Source organism: Brachyhypopomus gauderio, chromosome 8 (assembly GCF_052324685.1).
Source record: "Brachyhypopomus gauderio isolate BG-103 chromosome 8, BGAUD_0.2, whole genome shotgun sequence".
NCBI classification, from domain to species: domain Eukaryota; kingdom Metazoa; phylum Chordata; class Actinopteri; order Gymnotiformes; family Hypopomidae; genus Brachyhypopomus; species Brachyhypopomus gauderio.
This window is the reverse complement of record NC_135218.1, coordinates 3,881,708-3,899,640: the sequence shown is the minus strand read 5'-3', so window position 1 is coordinate 3,899,640 and position 17,933 is coordinate 3,881,708. Positions and strand designations below refer to the sequence as shown.

The following is a 17,933-nucleotide window of genomic DNA, read 5'->3' as shown; positions in this document are numbered from 1 at the left end:
TGCTAGGGAAAATACAGTCCCGTCTTGTCATGCTAATGTAAGAGCCAGATGTGCTAGATCTATGCTCTGTGGACACTGGCTTAACAGCAAATTATTTATTCACCCTCACTCGTCTGCAGTTGCGATTCACTTCGTGACAGGTATCGCTATTGTAATAGCTACCAGAGCATCCACATTTTTGTTGTCAATGTAGGCTTGGCTGGCAATTTAACCCAAAAAAGGGCCAGGGATCTCTCGCTTCTAAACAATAACAGAATAACTGAAGATGTAGTCCAACAAGCTGCTTTGCCATTCAGAAACGGTCTGTTTAAACGTTGACATGTCTTAGAAGCAGATGTCACAACAATGCAGTAAAGAAGAGCACTGTACATAATTTTAGTCAAATAACATATAAAGGGCTTGTCCGGGATTTGAACCCAGGACCTCTCACACCCGAAGCGAGAATCATACGACTAGACCAACGAGCCTACTAGTTCAAGATTTGATTTCTTATTTTGGCCTTTTGAGGCGTTTATTTAGGCTTTTTTGGCTCTTTTGCCTAGTGCACATTCTCAGTCTTGACTACACACATCTATGTATCACGCTTTTATGCACAAATCAGTTGTCATTTGGGCTGAAAAGACAGTAACACAATTCAACTCCTGAAGACTGTACTTGAAAACGTAATGTACCACACGTGCTAGGGAAAATACAGTCCCGGCTTGTCATGCTAACGTAAGAGCCAGATGTGCTAGATCTATGCTCTGTGGACACTGGCTTAACAGCAAATTATTTATTCACCCTCACTCGTCTGCAGTTGCGATTCACTTAGTGAAAGGTATCGCTAGTGTAATAGCTACCAGAGCATCCACATTTTTGTTGTCAATGTAGGCTTGGCTGGCAATTTAACCCAAAAAAGGGCCAGGGATCTCTTGCTTCTAAACAATAACCGAAGCTGTAGTCCAAAAAGTTGCTTTGCCATTCAGAAATGGTCTATTTTAATGTTGACATATCTTAGATGCAGATGTCACAACAATGCAGTAAAGTAGAGCACTGTACATAGTTTTAGTCAAATAACATATAAAGGGCTCTTCCGGGATCTCTCGCACCCAAAGCGAGAATCATACGCCTAGACCAAAAAGCCTACTAGTTCGAGATTTGCTTTCTTATTTTGGCCTTTTGAGGCGTTTATTTTGGCTTTTTTGGCTCTTTTGCCTAGTGCACAGTCTCAGTCTTGACTACACACATGAATGTATCAAGCCCTTATGCACAAATCAGTTGGTATTTGGGCTAAAAAGACAGTAACACAATTCAACTCCTGGAGACTGTACTTGAAAGCGTAATGTACCACACGTGCTAGGGAAAATACAGTCCCGGCTTGTCATGCTAATGTAAGAGCCAGATGTGCTAGATCTATGCTCTGTGGACACTGGCTTAACAGCAAATTATTTATTCACCCTCACTCGTCTGCAGTTGCGATTCACTTAGTGAAAGGTATCGCTAGTGTAATAGCTACCAGAGCATCCACATTTTTGTTGTCAATGTAGGCTTGGCTGGCAATTTAACCCAAAAAAGGGCCAGGGATCTCTTGCTTCTAAACAATAACCGAAGCTGTAGTCCAAAAAGTTGCTTTGCCATTCAGAAATGGTCTATTTTATTGTTGACATGTCTTAGATGCAGATGTCACAACAATGCAGTAAAGTAGAGCACTGTACATAGTTTTAGTCAAATAACATATAAAGGGCTCGTCCGGGATTTGAACACGGGACCTCTCGCACCCAAAGCGAGAATCATACGCCTAGACCAACGAGCCTACTAGTTCCGTATTTGCTTTCTTATTTTGGCCTTTTGAGGCGTTTATTTTGGCTTTTTTTGGCTCTTTTGCCTAGTGCACAGTCTCAGTCTTGACTACACACATGAATGTATCAAGCCCTTATGCACAAATCAGTTGGCATTTGGGCTGAAAAGACAGTAACACAATTCAACTCCTGGAGACTGTACTTGAAAACGTAATATACCACACGTGCTAGGGAAAATACAGTCCCGTCTTGTCATGCTAATGTAAGAGCCAGATGTGCTAGATCTATGCTCTGTGGACACTGGCTTAACAGCAAATTATTTATTCACCCTCACTCGTCTGCAGTTGCGATTCACTTCGTGACAGGTATCGCTATTGTAATAGCTACCAGAGCATCCACATTTTTGTTGTCAATGTAGGCTTGGCTGGCAATTTAACCCAAAAAAGGGCCAGGGATCTCTCGCTTCTAAACAATAACAGAATAACTGAAGATGTAGTCCAACAAGCTGCTTTGCCATTCAGAAACGGTCTGTTTAAACGTTGACATGTCTTAGAAGCAGATGTCACAACAATGCAGTAAAGAAGAGCACTGTACATAATTTTAGTCAAATAACATATAAAGGGCTTGTCCGGGATTTGAACCCAGGACCTCTCACACCCGAAGCGAGAATCATACAACTAGACCAACGAGCCTACTAGTTCAACATTTGATTTCTTATTTTGGCCTTTTGAGGCGTTTGTTTAGGCTTTTTTGGCTCTTTTGCCTAGTGCACATTCTCAGTCTTGACTACACACATCTATGTATCACGCTTTTATGCACAAATCAGTTGGCATTTGGGCTGAAAAGACAGTAACACAATTCAACTCCTGAAGACTGTACTTGAAAACGTAATGTACCACACGTGCTAGGGAAAATACAGTCGCGGCTTGTCATGCTAATGTAAGAGCCAGATGTGCTAGATCTATGCTCTGTGGACACTGGCTTAACAGCAAATTATTTATTCACCCTCACTCGTCTGCAGTTGCGATTCACTTAGTGAAAGGTATCGCTAGTGTAATAGCTACCAGAGCATCCACATTTTTGTTGTCAATGTAGGCTTGGCTGGCAATTTAACCCAAAAAAGGGCCAGGGATCTCTTGCTTCTAAACAATAACCGAAGCTGTAGTCCAAAAAGTTGCTTTGCCATTCAGAAATGGTCTATTTTAATGTTGACATATCTTAGATGCAGATGTCACAACAATGCAGTAAAGTAGAGCACTGTACATAGTTTTAGTCAAATAACATATAAAGGGCTCTTCCGGGATCTCTCGCACCCAAAGCGAGAATCATACGCCTAGACCAAAAAGCCTACTAGTTCGAGATTTGCTTTCTTATTTTGGCCTTTTGAGGCGTTTATTTTGGCTTTTTTGGCTCTTTTGCCTAGTGCACAGTCTCAGTCTTGACTACACACATGAATGTATCAAGCCCTTATGCACAAATCAGTTGGTATTTGGGCTAAAAAGACAGTAACACAATTCAACTCCTGGAGACTGTACTTGAAAGCGTAATGTACCACACGTGCTAGGGAAAATACAGTCCCGGCTTGTCATGCTAATGTAAGAGCCAGATGTGCTAGATCTATGCTCTGTGGACACTGGCTTAACAGCAAATTATTTATTCACCCTCACTCGTCTGCAGTTGCGATTCACTTAGTGAAAGGTATCGCTAGTGTAATAGCTACCAGAGCATCCACATTTTTGTTGTCAATGTAGGCTTGGCTGGCAATTTAACCCAAAAAAGGGCCAGGGATCTCTTGCTTCTAAACAATAACCGAAGCTGTAGTCCAAAAAGTTGCTTTGCCATTCAGAAATGGTCTATTTTATTGTTGACATGTCTTAGATGCAGATGTCACAACAATGCAGTAAAGTAGAGCACTGTACATAGTTTTAGTCAAATAACATATAAAGGGCTCGTCCGGGATTTGAACACGGGACCTCTCGCACCCAAAGCGAGAATCATACGCCTAGACCAACGAGCCTACTAGTTCCGTATTTGCTTTCTTATTTTGGCCTTTTGAGGCGTTTATTTTGGCTTTTTTTGGCTCTTTTGCCTAGTGCACAGTCTCAGTCTTGACTACACACATGAATGTATCAAGCCCTTATGCACAAATCAGTTGGCATTTGGGCTGAAAAGACAGTAACACAATTCAACTCCTGGAGACTGTACTTGAAAACGTAATATACCACACGTGCTAGGGAAAATACAGTCCCGTCTTGTCATGCTAATGTAAGAGCCAGATGTGCTAGATCTATGCTCTGTGGACACTGGCTTAACAGCAAATTATTTATTCACCCTCACTCGTCTGCAGTTGCGATTCACTTCGTGACAGGTATCGCTATTGTAATAGCTACCAGAGCATCCACATTTTTGTTGTCAATGTAGGCTTGGCTGGCAATTTAACCCAAAAAAGGGCCAGGGATCTCTCGCTTCTAAACAATAACAGAATAACTGAAGATGTAGTCCAACAAGCTGCTTTGCCATTCAGAAACGGTCTGTTTAAACGTTGACATGTCTTAGAAGCAGATGTCACAACAATGCAGTAAAGAAGAGCACTGTACATAATTTTAGTCAAATAACATATAAAGGGCTTGTCCGGGATTTGAACCCAGGACCTCTCACACCCGAAGCGAGAATCATACAACTAGACCAACGAGCCTACTAGTTCAACATTTGATTTCTTATTTTGGCCTTTTGAGGCGTTTGTTTAGGCTTTTTTGGCTCTTTTGCCTAGTGCACATTCTCAGTCTTGACTACACACATCTATGTATCACGCTTTTATGCACAAATCAGTTGGCATTTGGGCTGAAAAGACAGTAACACAATTCAACTCCTGAAGACTGTACTTGAAAACGTAATGTACCACACGTGCTAGGGAAAATACAGTCGCGGCTTGTCATGCTAATGTAAGAGCCAGATGTGCTAGATCTATGCTCTGTGGACACTGGCTTAACAGCAAATTATTTATTCACCCTCACTCGTCTGCAGTTGCGATTCACTTAGTGAAAGGTATCGCTAGTGTAATAGCTACCAGAGCATCCACATTTTTGTTGTCAATGTAGGCTTGGCTGGCAATTTAACCCAAAAAAGGGCCAGGGATCTCTTGCTTCTAAACAATAACCGAAGCTGTAGTCCAAAAAGTTGCTTTGCCATTCAGAAATGGTCTATTTTAATGTTGACATATCTTAGATGCAGATGTCACAACAATGCAGTAAAGTAGAGCACTGTACATAGTTTTAGTCAAATAACATATAAAGGGCTCTTCCGGGATCTCTCGCACCCAAAGCGAGAATCATACGCCTAGACCAAAAAGCCTACTAGTTCGAGATTTGCTTTCTTATTTTGGCCTTTTGAGGCGTTTATTTTGGCTTTTTTGGCTCTTTTGCCTAGTGCACAGTCTCAGTCTTGACTACACACATGAATGTATCAAGCCCTTATGCACAAATCAGTTGGTATTTGGGCTAAAAAGACAGTAACACAATTCAACTCCTGGAGACTGTACTTGAAAGCGTAATGTACCACACGTGCTAGGGAAAATACAGTCCCGGCTTGTCATGCTAATGTAAGAGCCAGATGTGCTAGATCTATGCTCTGTGGACACTGGCTTAACAGCAAATTATTTATTCACCCTCACTCGTCTGCAGTTGCGATTCACTTAGTGAAAGGTATCGCTAGTGTAATAGCTACCAGAGCATCCACATTTTTGTTGTCAATGTAGGCTTGGCTGGCAATTTAACCCAAAAAAGGGCCAGGGATCTCTTGCTTCTAAACAATAACCGAAGCTGTAGTCCAAAAAGTTGCTTTGCCATTCAGAAATGGTCTATTTTATTGTTGACATGTCTTAGATGCAGATGTCACAACAATGCAGTAAAGTAGAGCACTGTACATAGTTTTAGTCAAATAACATATAAAGGGCTCGTCCGGGATTTGAACACGGGACCTCTCGCACCCAAAGCGAGAATCATACGCCTAGACCAACGAGCCTACTAGTTCCGTATTTGCTTTCTTATTTTGGCCTTTTGAGGCGTTTATTTTGGCTTTTTTTGGCTCTTTTGCCTAGTGCACAGTCTCAGTCTTGACTACACACATGAATGTATCAAGCCCTTATGCACAAATCAGTTGGCATTTGGGCTGAAAAGACAGTAACACAATTCAACTCCTGGAGACTGTACTTGAAAACGTAATATACCACACGTGCTAGGGAAAATACAGTCCCGTCTTGTCATGCTAATGTAAGAGCCAGATGTGCTAGATCTATGCTCTGTGGACACTGGCTTAACAGCAAATTATTTATTCACCCTCACTCGTCTGCAGTTGCGATTCACTTCGTGACAGGTATCGCTATTGTAATAGCTACCAGAGCATCCACATTTTTGTTGTCAATGTAGGCTTGGCTGGCAATTTAACCCAAAAAAGGGCCAGGGATCTCTCGCTTCTAAACAATAACAGAATAACTGAAGATGTAGTCCAACAAGCTGCTTTGCCATTCAGAAACGGTCTGTTTAAACGTTGACATGTCTTAGAAGCAGATGTCACAACAATGCAGTAAAGAAGAGCACTGTACATAATTTTAGTCAAATAACATATAAAGGGCTTGTCCGGGATTTGAACCCAGGACCTCTCACACCCGAAGCGAGAATCATACAACTAGACCAACGAGCCTACTAGTTCAACATTTGATTTCTTATTTTGGCCTTTTGAGGCGTTTGTTTAGGCTTTTTTGGCTCTTTTGCCTAGTGCACATTCTCAGTCTTGACTACACACATCTATGTATCACGCTTTTATGCACAAATCAGTTGGCATTTGGGCTGAAAAGACAGTAACACAATTCAACTCCTGAAGACTGTACTTGAAAACGTAATGTACCACACGTGCTAGGGAAAATACAGTCGCGGCTTGTCATGCTAATGTAAGAGCCAGATGTGCTAGATCTATGCTCTGTGGACACTGGCTTAACAGCAAATTATTTATTCACCCTCACTCGTCTGCAGTTGCGATTCACTTAGTGAAAGGTATCGCTAGTGTAATAGCTACCAGAGCATCCACATTTTTGTTGTCAATGTAGGCTTGGCTGGCAATTTAACCCAAAAAAGGGCCAGGGATCTCTTGCTTCTAAACAATAACCGAAGCTGTAGTCCAAAAAGTTGCTTTGCCATTCAGAAATGGTCTATTTTAATGTTGACATGTCTTAGATGCAGATGTCACAACAATGCAGTAAAGTAGAGCACTGTACATAGTTTTAGTCAAATAACATATAAAGGGCTCGTCCGGGATTTGAACCCGGGACCTCTCGCACCCAAAGCGAGAATCATACGCCTAGACCAACGAGCCTACTAGTTCAACATTTGCTTTCTTATTTTGGCCTTTTGAGGCGTTTATTTTGGCTTTTTTTGGCTCTTTTGCCTAGTGCACAGTCTCAGTCTTGACTACACACATGAATGTATCAAGCCCTTATGCACAAATCAGTTGGCATTTGGGCTGAAAAGACAGTAACACAATTCAACTCCTGGAGACTGTACTTGAAAACGTAATATACCACACGTGCTAGGGAAAATACAGTCCCGTCTTGTCATGCTAATGTAAGAGCCAGATGTGCTAGATCTATGCTCTGTGGACACTGGCTTAACAGCAAATTATTTATTCACCCTCACTCGTCTGCAGTTGCGATTCACTTCGTGACAGGTATCGCTATTGTAATAGCTACCAGAGCATCCACATTTTTGTTGTCAATGTAGGCTTGGCTGGCAATTTAACCCAAAAAAGGGCCAGGGATCTCTTGCTTCTAAACAATAACCGAAGCTGTAGTCCAAAAAGTTGCTTTGCCATTCAGAAATGGTCAATTTTAATGTTGACATGTCTTAGATGCAGATGTCACAACAATGCAGTAAAGTAGAGCACTGTACATAGTTTTAGTCAAATAACATATAAAGGGCTCTTCCGGGATTTGAACCCGGGACCTCTCACACCCGAAGCGAGAATCATACGACTAGACCAACGAGCCTACTATTTCAACATTTGATTTCTTTTTTTGTCCTTTTGAGGCGTTTATTTTGGCTTTTTTGGCTCTTTTGCCTAGTGCACAGTCTCAGTCTTGACTACACACATGAATGTATCAAGCCCTTATGCACAAATCAGTTGGTATTTGGGCTAAAAAGACAGTAACACAATTCAACTCCTGGAGACTGTACTTGAAAGCGTAATGTACCACACGTGCTAGGGAAAATACAGTCCCGGCTTGTCATGCTAATGTAAGAGCCAGATGTGCTAGATCTATGCTCTGTGGACACTGGCTTAACAGCAAATTATTTATTCACCCTCACTCGTCTGCAGTTGCGATTCACTTAGTGAAAGGTATCGCTAGTGTAATAGCTACCAGAGCATCCACATTTTTGTTGTCAATGTAGGCTTGGCTGGCAATTTAACCCAAAAAAGGGCCAGGGATCTCTTGCTTCTAAACAATAACCGAAGCTGTAGTCCAAAAAGTTGCTTTGCCATTCAGAAATGGTCTATTTTAATGTTGACATGTCTTAGATGCAGATGTCACAACAATGCAGTAAAGTAGAGCACTGTACATAGTTTTAGTCAAATAACATATAAAGGGCTCGTCCGGGATTTGAACCCGGGACCTCTCGCACCCAAAGCGAGAATCATACGCCTAGACCAACGAGCCTAATAGTTCCGTATTTGCTTTCTTATTTTGGCCTTTTGAGGCGTTTATTTTGGCTTTTTTTGGCTCTTTTGCCTAGTGCACAGTCTCAGTCTTGACTACACACATGAATGTATCAAGCCCTTATGCACAAATCAGTTGGCATTTGGGCTGAAAAGACAGTAACACAATTCAACTCCTGGAGACTGTACTTGAAAACGTAATATACCACACGTGCTAGGGAAAATACAGTCCCGTCTTGTCATGCTAATGTAAGAGCCAGATGTGCTAGATCTATGCTCTGTGGACACTGGCTTAACAGCAAATTATTTATTCACCCTCACTCGTCTGCAGTTGCGATTCACTTCGTGACAGGTATCGCTATTGTAATAGCTACCAGAGCATCCACATTTTTGTTGTCAATGTAGGCTTGGCTGGCAATTTAACCCAAAAAAGGGCCAGGGATCTCTCGCTTCTAAACAATAACAGAATAACTGAAGATGTAGTCCAACAAGCTGCTTTGCCATTCAGAAACGGTCTGTTTAAACGTTGACATGTCTTAGAAGCAGATGTCACAACAATGCAGTAAAGAAGAGCACTGTACATAATTTTAGTCAAATAACATATAAAGGGCTTGTCCGGGATTTGAACCCAGGACCTCTCACACCCGAAGCGAGAATCATACGACTAGACCAACGAGCCTACTAGTTCAAGATTTGATTTCTTATTTTGGCCTTTTGAGGCGTTTATTTAGGCTTTTTTGGCTCTTTTGCCTAGTGCACATTCTCAGTCTTGACTACACACATCTATGTATCACGCTTTTATGCACAAATCAGTTGTCATTTGGGCTGAAAAGACAGTAACACAATTCAACTCCTGAAGACTGTACTTGAAAACGTAATGTACCACACGTGCTAGGGAAAATACAGTCCCGGCTTGTCATGCTAACGTAAGAGCCAGATGTGCTAGATCTATGCTCTGTGGACACTGGCTTAACAGCAAATTATTTATTCACCCTCACTCGTCTGCAGTTGCGATTCACTTAGTGAAAGGTATCGCTAGTGTAATAGCTACCAGAGCATCCACATTTTTGTTGTCAATGTAGGCTTGGCTGGCAATTTAACCCAAAAAAGGGCCAGGGATCTCTTGCTTCTAAACAATAACCGAAGCTGTAGTCCAAAAAGTTGCTTTGCCATTCAGAAATGGTCTATTTTAATGTTGACATATCTTAGATGCAGATGTCACAACAATGCAGTAAAGTAGAGCACTGTACATAGTTTTAGTCAAATAACATATAAAGGGCTCTTCCGGGATCTCTCGCACCCAAAGCGAGAATCATACGCCTAGACCAAAAAGCCTACTAGTTCGAGATTTGCTTTCTTATTTTGGCCTTTTGAGGCGTTTATTTTGGCTTTTTTGGCTCTTTTGCCTAGTGCACAGTCTCAGTCTTGACTACACACATGAATGTATCAAGCCCTTATGCACAAATCAGTTGGTATTTGGGCTAAAAAGACAGTAACACAATTCAACTCCTGGAGACTGTACTTGAAAGCGTAATGTACCACACGTGCTAGGGAAAATACAGTCCCGGCTTGTCATGCTAATGTAAGAGCCAGATGTGCTAGATCTATGCTCTGTGGACACTGGCTTAACAGCAAATTATTTATTCACCCTCACTCGTCTGCAGTTGCGATTCACTTAGTGAAAGGTATCGCTAGTGTAATAGCTACCAGAGCATCCACATTTTTGTTGTCAATGTAGGCTTGGCTGGCAATTTAACCCAAAAAAGGGCCAGGGATCTCTTGCTTCTAAACAATAACCGAAGCTGTAGTCCAAAAAGTTGCTTTGCCATTCAGAAATGGTCTATTTTATTGTTGACATGTCTTAGATGCAGATGTCACAACAATGCAGTAAAGTAGAGCACTGTACATAGTTTTAGTCAAATAACATATAAAGGGCTCGTCCGGGATTTGAACACGGGACCTCTCGCACCCAAAGCGAGAATCATACGCCTAGACCAACGAGCCTACTAGTTCCGTATTTGCTTTCTTATTTTGGCCTTTTGAGGCGTTTATTTTGGCTTTTTTTGGCTCTTTTGCCTAGTGCACAGTCTCAGTCTTGACTACACACATGAATGTATCAAGCCCTTATGCACAAATCAGTTGGCATTTGGGCTGAAAAGACAGTAACACAATTCAACTCCTGGAGACTGTACTTGAAAACGTAATATACCACACGTGCTAGGGAAAATACAGTCCCGTCTTGTCATGCTAATGTAAGAGCCAGATGTGCTAGATCTATGCTCTGTGGACACTGGCTTAACAGCAAATTATTTATTCACCCTCACTCGTCTGCAGTTGCGATTCACTTCGTGACAGGTATCGCTATTGTAATAGCTACCAGAGCATCCACATTTTTGTTGTCAATGTAGGCTTGGCTGGCAATTTAACCCAAAAAAGGGCCAGGGATCTCTCGCTTCTAAACAATAACAGAATAACTGAAGATGTAGTCCAACAAGCTGCTTTGCCATTCAGAAACGGTCTGTTTAAACGTTGACATGTCTTAGAAGCAGATGTCACAACAATGCAGTAAAGAAGAGCACTGTACATAATTTTAGTCAAATAACATATAAAGGGCTTGTCCGGGATTTGAACCCAGGACCTCTCACACCCGAAGCGAGAATCATACAACTAGACCAACGAGCCTACTAGTTCAACATTTGATTTCTTATTTTGGCCTTTTGAGGCGTTTGTTTAGGCTTTTTTGGCTCTTTTGCCTAGTGCACATTCTCAGTCTTGACTACACACATCTATGTATCACGCTTTTATGCACAAATCAGTTGGCATTTGGGCTGAAAAGACAGTAACACAATTCAACTCCTGAAGACTGTACTTGAAAACGTAATGTACCACACGTGCTAGGGAAAATACAGTCGCGGCTTGTCATGCTAATGTAAGAGCCAGATGTGCTAGATCTATGCTCTGTGGACACTGGCTTAACAGCAAATTATTTATTCACCCTCACTCGTCTGCAGTTGCGATTCACTTAGTGAAAGGTATCGCTAGTGTAATAGCTACCAGAGCATCCACATTTTTGTTGTCAATGTAGGCTTGGCTGGCAATTTAACCCAAAAAAGGGCCAGGGATCTCTTGCTTCTAAACAATAACCGAAGCTGTAGTCCAAAAAGTTGCTTTGCCATTCAGAAATGGTCTATTTTAATGTTGACATATCTTAGATGCAGATGTCACAACAATGCAGTAAAGTAGAGCACTGTACATAGTTTTAGTCAAATAACATATAAAGGGCTCTTCCGGGATCTCTCGCACCCAAAGCGAGAATCATACGCCTAGACCAAAAAGCCTACTAGTTCGAGATTTGCTTTCTTATTTTGGCCTTTTGAGGCGTTTATTTTGGCTTTTTTGGCTCTTTTGCCTAGTGCACAGTCTCAGTCTTGACTACACACATGAATGTATCAAGCCCTTATGCACAAATCAGTTGGTATTTGGGCTAAAAAGACAGTAACACAATTCAACTCCTGGAGACTGTACTTGAAAGCGTAATGTACCACACGTGCTAGGGAAAATACAGTCCCGGCTTGTCATGCTAATGTAAGAGCCAGATGTGCTAGATCTATGCTCTGTGGACACTGGCTTAACAGCAAATTATTTATTCACCCTCACTCGTCTGCAGTTGCGATTCACTTAGTGAAAGGTATCGCTAGTGTAATAGCTACCAGAGCATCCACATTTTTGTTGTCAATGTAGGCTTGGCTGGCAATTTAACCCAAAAAAGGGCCAGGGATCTCTTGCTTCTAAACAATAACCGAAGCTGTAGTCCAAAAAGTTGCTTTGCCATTCAGAAATGGTCTATTTTATTGTTGACATGTCTTAGATGCAGATGTCACAACAATGCAGTAAAGTAGAGCACTGTACATAGTTTTAGTCAAATAACATATAAAGGGCTCGTCCGGGATTTGAACACGGGACCTCTCGCACCCAAAGCGAGAATCATACGCCTAGACCAACGAGCCTACTAGTTCCGTATTTGCTTTCTTATTTTGGCCTTTTGAGGCGTTTATTTTGGCTTTTTTTGGCTCTTTTGCCTAGTGCACAGTCTCAGTCTTGACTACACACATGAATGTATCAAGCCCTTATGCACAAATCAGTTGGCATTTGGGCTGAAAAGACAGTAACACAATTCAACTCCTGGAGACTGTACTTGAAAACGTAATATACCACACGTGCTAGGGAAAATACAGTCCCGTCTTGTCATGCTAATGTAAGAGCCAGATGTGCTAGATCTATGCTCTGTGGACACTGGCTTAACAGCAAATTATTTATTCACCCTCACTCGTCTGCAGTTGCGATTCACTTCGTGACAGGTATCGCTATTGTAATAGCTACCAGAGCATCCACATTTTTGTTGTCAATGTAGGCTTGGCTGGCAATTTAACCCAAAAAAGGGCCAGGGATCTCTCGCTTCTAAACAATAACAGAATAACTGAAGATGTAGTCCAACAAGCTGCTTTGCCATTCAGAAACGGTCTGTTTAAACGTTGACATGTCTTAGAAGCAGATGTCACAACAATGCAGTAAAGAAGAGCACTGTACATAATTTTAGTCAAATAACATATAAAGGGCTTGTCCGGGATTTGAACCCAGGACCTCTCACACCCGAAGCGAGAATCATACAACTAGACCAACGAGCCTACTAGTTCAACATTTGATTTCTTATTTTGGCCTTTTGAGGCGTTTGTTTAGGCTTTTTTGGCTCTTTTGCCTAGTGCACATTCTCAGTCTTGACTACACACATCTATGTATCACGCTTTTATGCACAAATCAGTTGGCATTTGGGCTGAAAAGACAGTAACACAATTCAACTCCTGAAGACTGTACTTGAAAACGTAATGTACCACACGTGCTAGGGAAAATACAGTCGCGGCTTGTCATGCTAATGTAAGAGCCAGATGTGCTAGATCTATGCTCTGTGGACACTGGCTTAACAGCAAATTATTTATTCACCCTCACTCGTCTGCAGTTGCGATTCACTTAGTGAAAGGTATCGCTAGTGTAATAGCTACCAGAGCATCCACATTTTTGTTGTCAATGTAGGCTTGGCTGGCAATTTAACCCAAAAAAGGGCCAGGGATCTCTTGCTTCTAAACAATAACCGAAGCTGTAGTCCAAAAAGTTGCTTTGCCATTCAGAAATGGTCTATTTTAATGTTGACATGTCTTAGATGCAGATGTCACAACAATGCAGTAAAGTAGAGCACTGTACATAGTTTTAGTCAAATAACATATAAAGGGCTCGTCCGGGATTTGAACCCGGGACCTCTCGCACCCAAAGCGAGAATCATACGCCTAGACCAACGAGCCTACTAGTTCAACATTTGCTTTCTTATTTTGGCCTTTTGAGGCGTTTATTTTGGCTTTTTTTGGCTCTTTTGCCTAGTGCACAGTCTCAGTCTTGACTACACACATGAATGTATCAAGCCCTTATGCACAAATCAGTTGGCATTTGGGCTGAAAAGACAGTAACACAATTCAACTCCTGGAGACTGTACTTGAAAACGTAATATACCACACGTGCTAGGGAAAATACAGTCCCGTCTTGTCATGCTAATGTAAGAGCCAGATGTGCTAGATCTATGCTCTGTGGACACTGGCTTAACAGCAAATTATTTATTCACCCTCACTCGTCTGCAGTTGCGATTCACTTCGTGACAGGTATCGCTATTGTAATAGCTACCAGAGCATCCACATTTTTGTTGTCAATGTAGGCTTGGCTGGCAATTTAACCCAAAAAAGGGCCAGGGATCTCTTGCTTCTAAACAATAACCGAAGCTGTAGTCCAAAAAGTTGCTTTGCCATTCAGAAATGGTCTATTTTAATGTTGACATGTCTTAGATGCAGATGTCACAACAATGCAGTAAAGTAGAGCACTGTACATAGTTTTAGTCAAATAACATATAAAGGGCTCTTCCGGGATTTGAACCCGGGACCTCTCACACCCGAAGCGAGAATCATACGACTAGACCAACGAGCCTACTATTTCAACATTTGATTTCTTTTTTTGTCCTTTTGAGGCGTTTATTTTGGCTTTTTTGGCTCTTTTGCCTAGTGCACAGTCTCAGTCTTGACTACACACATGAATGTATCAAGCCCTTATGCACAAATCAGTTGGTATTTGGGCTAAAAAGACAGTAACACAATTCAACTCCTGGAGACTGTACTTGAAAGCGTAATGTACCACACGTGCTAGGGAAAATACAGTCCCGGCTTGTCATGCTAATGTAAGAGCCAGATGTGCTAGATCTATGCTCTGTGGACACTGGCTTAACAGCAAATTATTTATTCACCCTCACTCGTCTGCAGTTGCGATTCACTTAGTGAAAGGTATCGCTAGTGTAATAGCTACCAGAGCATCCACATTTTTGTTGTCAATGTAGGCTTGGCTGGCAATTTAACCCAAAAAAGGGCCAGGGATCTCTTGCTTCTAAACAATAACCGAAGCTGTAGTCCAAAAAGTTGCTTTGCCATTCAGAAATGGTCTATTTTAATGTTGACATGTCTTAGATGCAGATGTCACAACAATGCAGTAAAGTAGAGCACTGTACATAGTTTTAGTCAAATAACATATAAAGGGCTCGTCCGGGATTTGAACCCGGGACCTCTCGCACCCAAAGCGAGAATCATACGCCTAGACCAACGAGCCTAATAGTTCCGTATTTGCTTTCTTATTTTGGCCTTTTGAGGCGTTTATTTTGGCTTTTTTTGGCTCTTTTGCCTAGTGCACAGTCTCAGTCTTGACTACACACATGAATGTATCAAGCCCTTATGCACAAATCAGTTGGCATTTGGGCTGAAAAGACAGTAACACAATTCAACTCCTGGAGACTGTACTTGAAAACGTAATATACCACACGTGCTAGGGAAAATACAGTCCCGTCTTGTCATGCTAATGTAAGAGCCAGATGTGCTAGATCTATGCTCTGTGGACACTGGCTTAACAGCAAATTATTTATTCACCCTCACTCGTCTGCAGTTGCGATTCACTTCGTGACAGGTATCGCTATTGTAATAGCTACCAGAGCATCCACATTTTTGTTGTCAATGTAGGCTTGGCTGGCAATTTAACCCAAAAAAGGGCCAGGGATCTCTCGCTTCTAAACAATAACAGAATAACTGAAGATGTAGTCCAACAAGCTGCTTTGCCATTCAGAAACGGTCTGTTTAAACGTTGACATGTCTTAGAAGCAGATGTCACAACAATGCAGTAAAGAAGAGCACTGTACATAATTTTAGTCAAATAACATATAAAGGGCTTGTCCGGGATTTGAACCCAGGACCTCTCACACCCGAAGCGAGAATCATACAACTAGACCAACGAGCCTACTAGTTCAACATTTGATTTCTTATTTTGGCCTTTTGAGGCGTTTGTTTAGGCTTTTTTGGCTCTTTTGCCTAGTGCACATTCTCAGTCTTGACTACACACATCTATGTATCACGCTTTTATGCACAAATCAGTTGGCATTTGGGCTGAAAAGACAGTAACACAATTCAACTCCTGAAGACTGTACTTGAAAACGTAATGTACCACACGTGCTAGGGAAAATACAGTCGCGGCTTGTCATGCTAATGTAAGAGCCAGATGTGCTAGATCTATGCTCTGTGGACACTGGCTTAACAGCAAATTATTTATTCACCCTCACTCGTCTGCAGTTGCGATTCACTTAGTGAAAGGTATCGCTAGTGTAATAGCTACCAGAGCATCCACATTTTTGTTGTCAATGTAGGCTTGGCTGGCAATTTAACCCAAAAAAGGGCCAGGGATCTCTTGCTTCTAAACAATAACCGAAGCTGTAGTCCAAAAAGTTGCTTTGCCATTCAGAAATGGTCTATTTTAATGTTGACATATCTTAGATGCAGATGTCACAACAATGCAGTAAAGTAGAGCACTGTACATAGTTTTAGTCAAATAACATATAAAGGGCTCTTCCGGGATCTCTCGCACCCAAAGCGAGAATCATACGCCTAGACCAAAAAGCCTACTAGTTCGAGATTTGCTTTCTTATTTTGGCCTTTTGAGGCGTTTATTTTGGCTTTTTTGGCTCTTTTGCCTAGTGCACAGTCTCAGTCTTGACTACACACATGAATGTATCAAGCCCTTATGCACAAATCAGTTGGTATTTGGGCTAAAAAGACAGTAACACAATTCAACTCCTGGAGACTGTACTTGAAAGCGTAATGTACCACACGTGCTAGGGAAAATACAGTCCCGGCTTGTCATGCTAATGTAAGAGCCAGATGTGCTAGATCTATGCTCTGTGGACACTGGCTTAACAGCAAATTATTTATTCACCCTCACTCGTCTGCAGTTGCGATTCACTTAGTGAAAGGTATCGCTAGTGTAATAGCTACCAGAGCATCCACATTTTTGTTGTCAATGTAGGCTTGGCTGGCAATTTAACCCAAAAAAGGGCCAGGGATCTCTTGCTTCTAAACAATAACCGAAGCTGTAGTCCAAAAAGTTGCTTTGCCATTCAGAAATGGTCTATTTTATTGTTGACATGTCTTAGATGCAGATGTCACAACAATGCAGTAAAGTAGAGCACTGTACATAGTTTTAGTCAAATAACATATAAAGGGCTCGTCCGGGATTTGAACACGGGACCTCTCGCACCCAAAGCGAGAATCATACGCCTAGACCAACGAGCCTACTAGTTCCGTATTTGCTTTCTTATTTTGGCCTTTTGAGGCGTTTATTTTGGCTTTTTTTGGCTCTTTTGCCTAGTGCACAGTCTCAGTCTTGACTACACACATGAATGTATCAAGCCCTTATGCACAAATCAGTTGGCATTTGGGCTGAAAAGACAGTAACACAATTCAACTCCTGGAGACTGTACTTGAAAACGTAATATACCACACGTGCTAGGGAAAATACAGTCCCGTCTTGTCATGCTAATGTAAGAGCCAGATGTGCTAGATCTATGCTCTGTGGACACTGGCTTAACAGCAAATTATTTATTCACCCTCACTCGTCTGCAGTTGCGATTCACTTCGTGACAGGTATCGCTATTGTAATAGCTACCAGAGCATCCACATTTTTGTTGTCAATGTAGGCTTGGCTGGCAATTTAACCCAAAAAAGGGCCAGGGATCTCTCGCTTCTAAACAATAACAGAATAACTGAAGATGTAGTCCAACAAGCTGCTTTGCCATTCAGAAACGGTCTGTTTAAACGTTGACATGTCTTAGAAGCAGATGTCACAACAATGCAGTAAAGAAGAGCACTGTACATAATTTTAGTCAAATAACATATAAAGGGCTTGTCCGGGATTTGAACCCAGGACCTCTCACACCCGAAGCGAGAATCATACAACTAGACCAACGAGCCTACTAGTTCAACATTTGATTTCTTATTTTGGCCTTTTGAGGCGTTTGTTTAGGCTTTTTTGGCTCTTTTGCCTAGT

General features: G+C 41.7%; 4 non-coding genes across 4 annotated transcripts; all 4 read right to left on the bottom strand.

Moving 5' to 3' along the window:
- Positions 1-7,073: 7,073 nt before the first annotated feature.
- Positions 7,074-7,145, bottom strand: trnap-ugg (transfer RNA proline (anticodon UGG)). Its single transcript has one exon. It is a non-coding gene; the product is annotated as a tRNA-Pro (tRNA).
- Positions 7,146-8,412: 1,267 nt separating this feature from the next.
- Positions 8,413-8,484, bottom strand: trnap-ugg (transfer RNA proline (anticodon UGG)). The gene has a single exon. It is a non-coding gene; the product is annotated as a tRNA-Pro (tRNA).
- A 5,281-nt stretch (positions 8,485-13,765) lies between these two features.
- Positions 13,766-13,837, bottom strand: trnap-ugg (transfer RNA proline (anticodon UGG)). Its single transcript has one exon. It is a non-coding gene; the product is annotated as a tRNA-Pro (tRNA).
- Positions 13,838-15,104: 1,267 nt separating this feature from the next.
- trnap-ugg (transfer RNA proline (anticodon UGG)) lies at positions 15,105-15,176 on the bottom strand. Its single transcript has one exon. It is a non-coding gene; the product is annotated as a tRNA-Pro (tRNA).
- Positions 15,177-17,933: the final 2,757 nt, after the last annotated feature.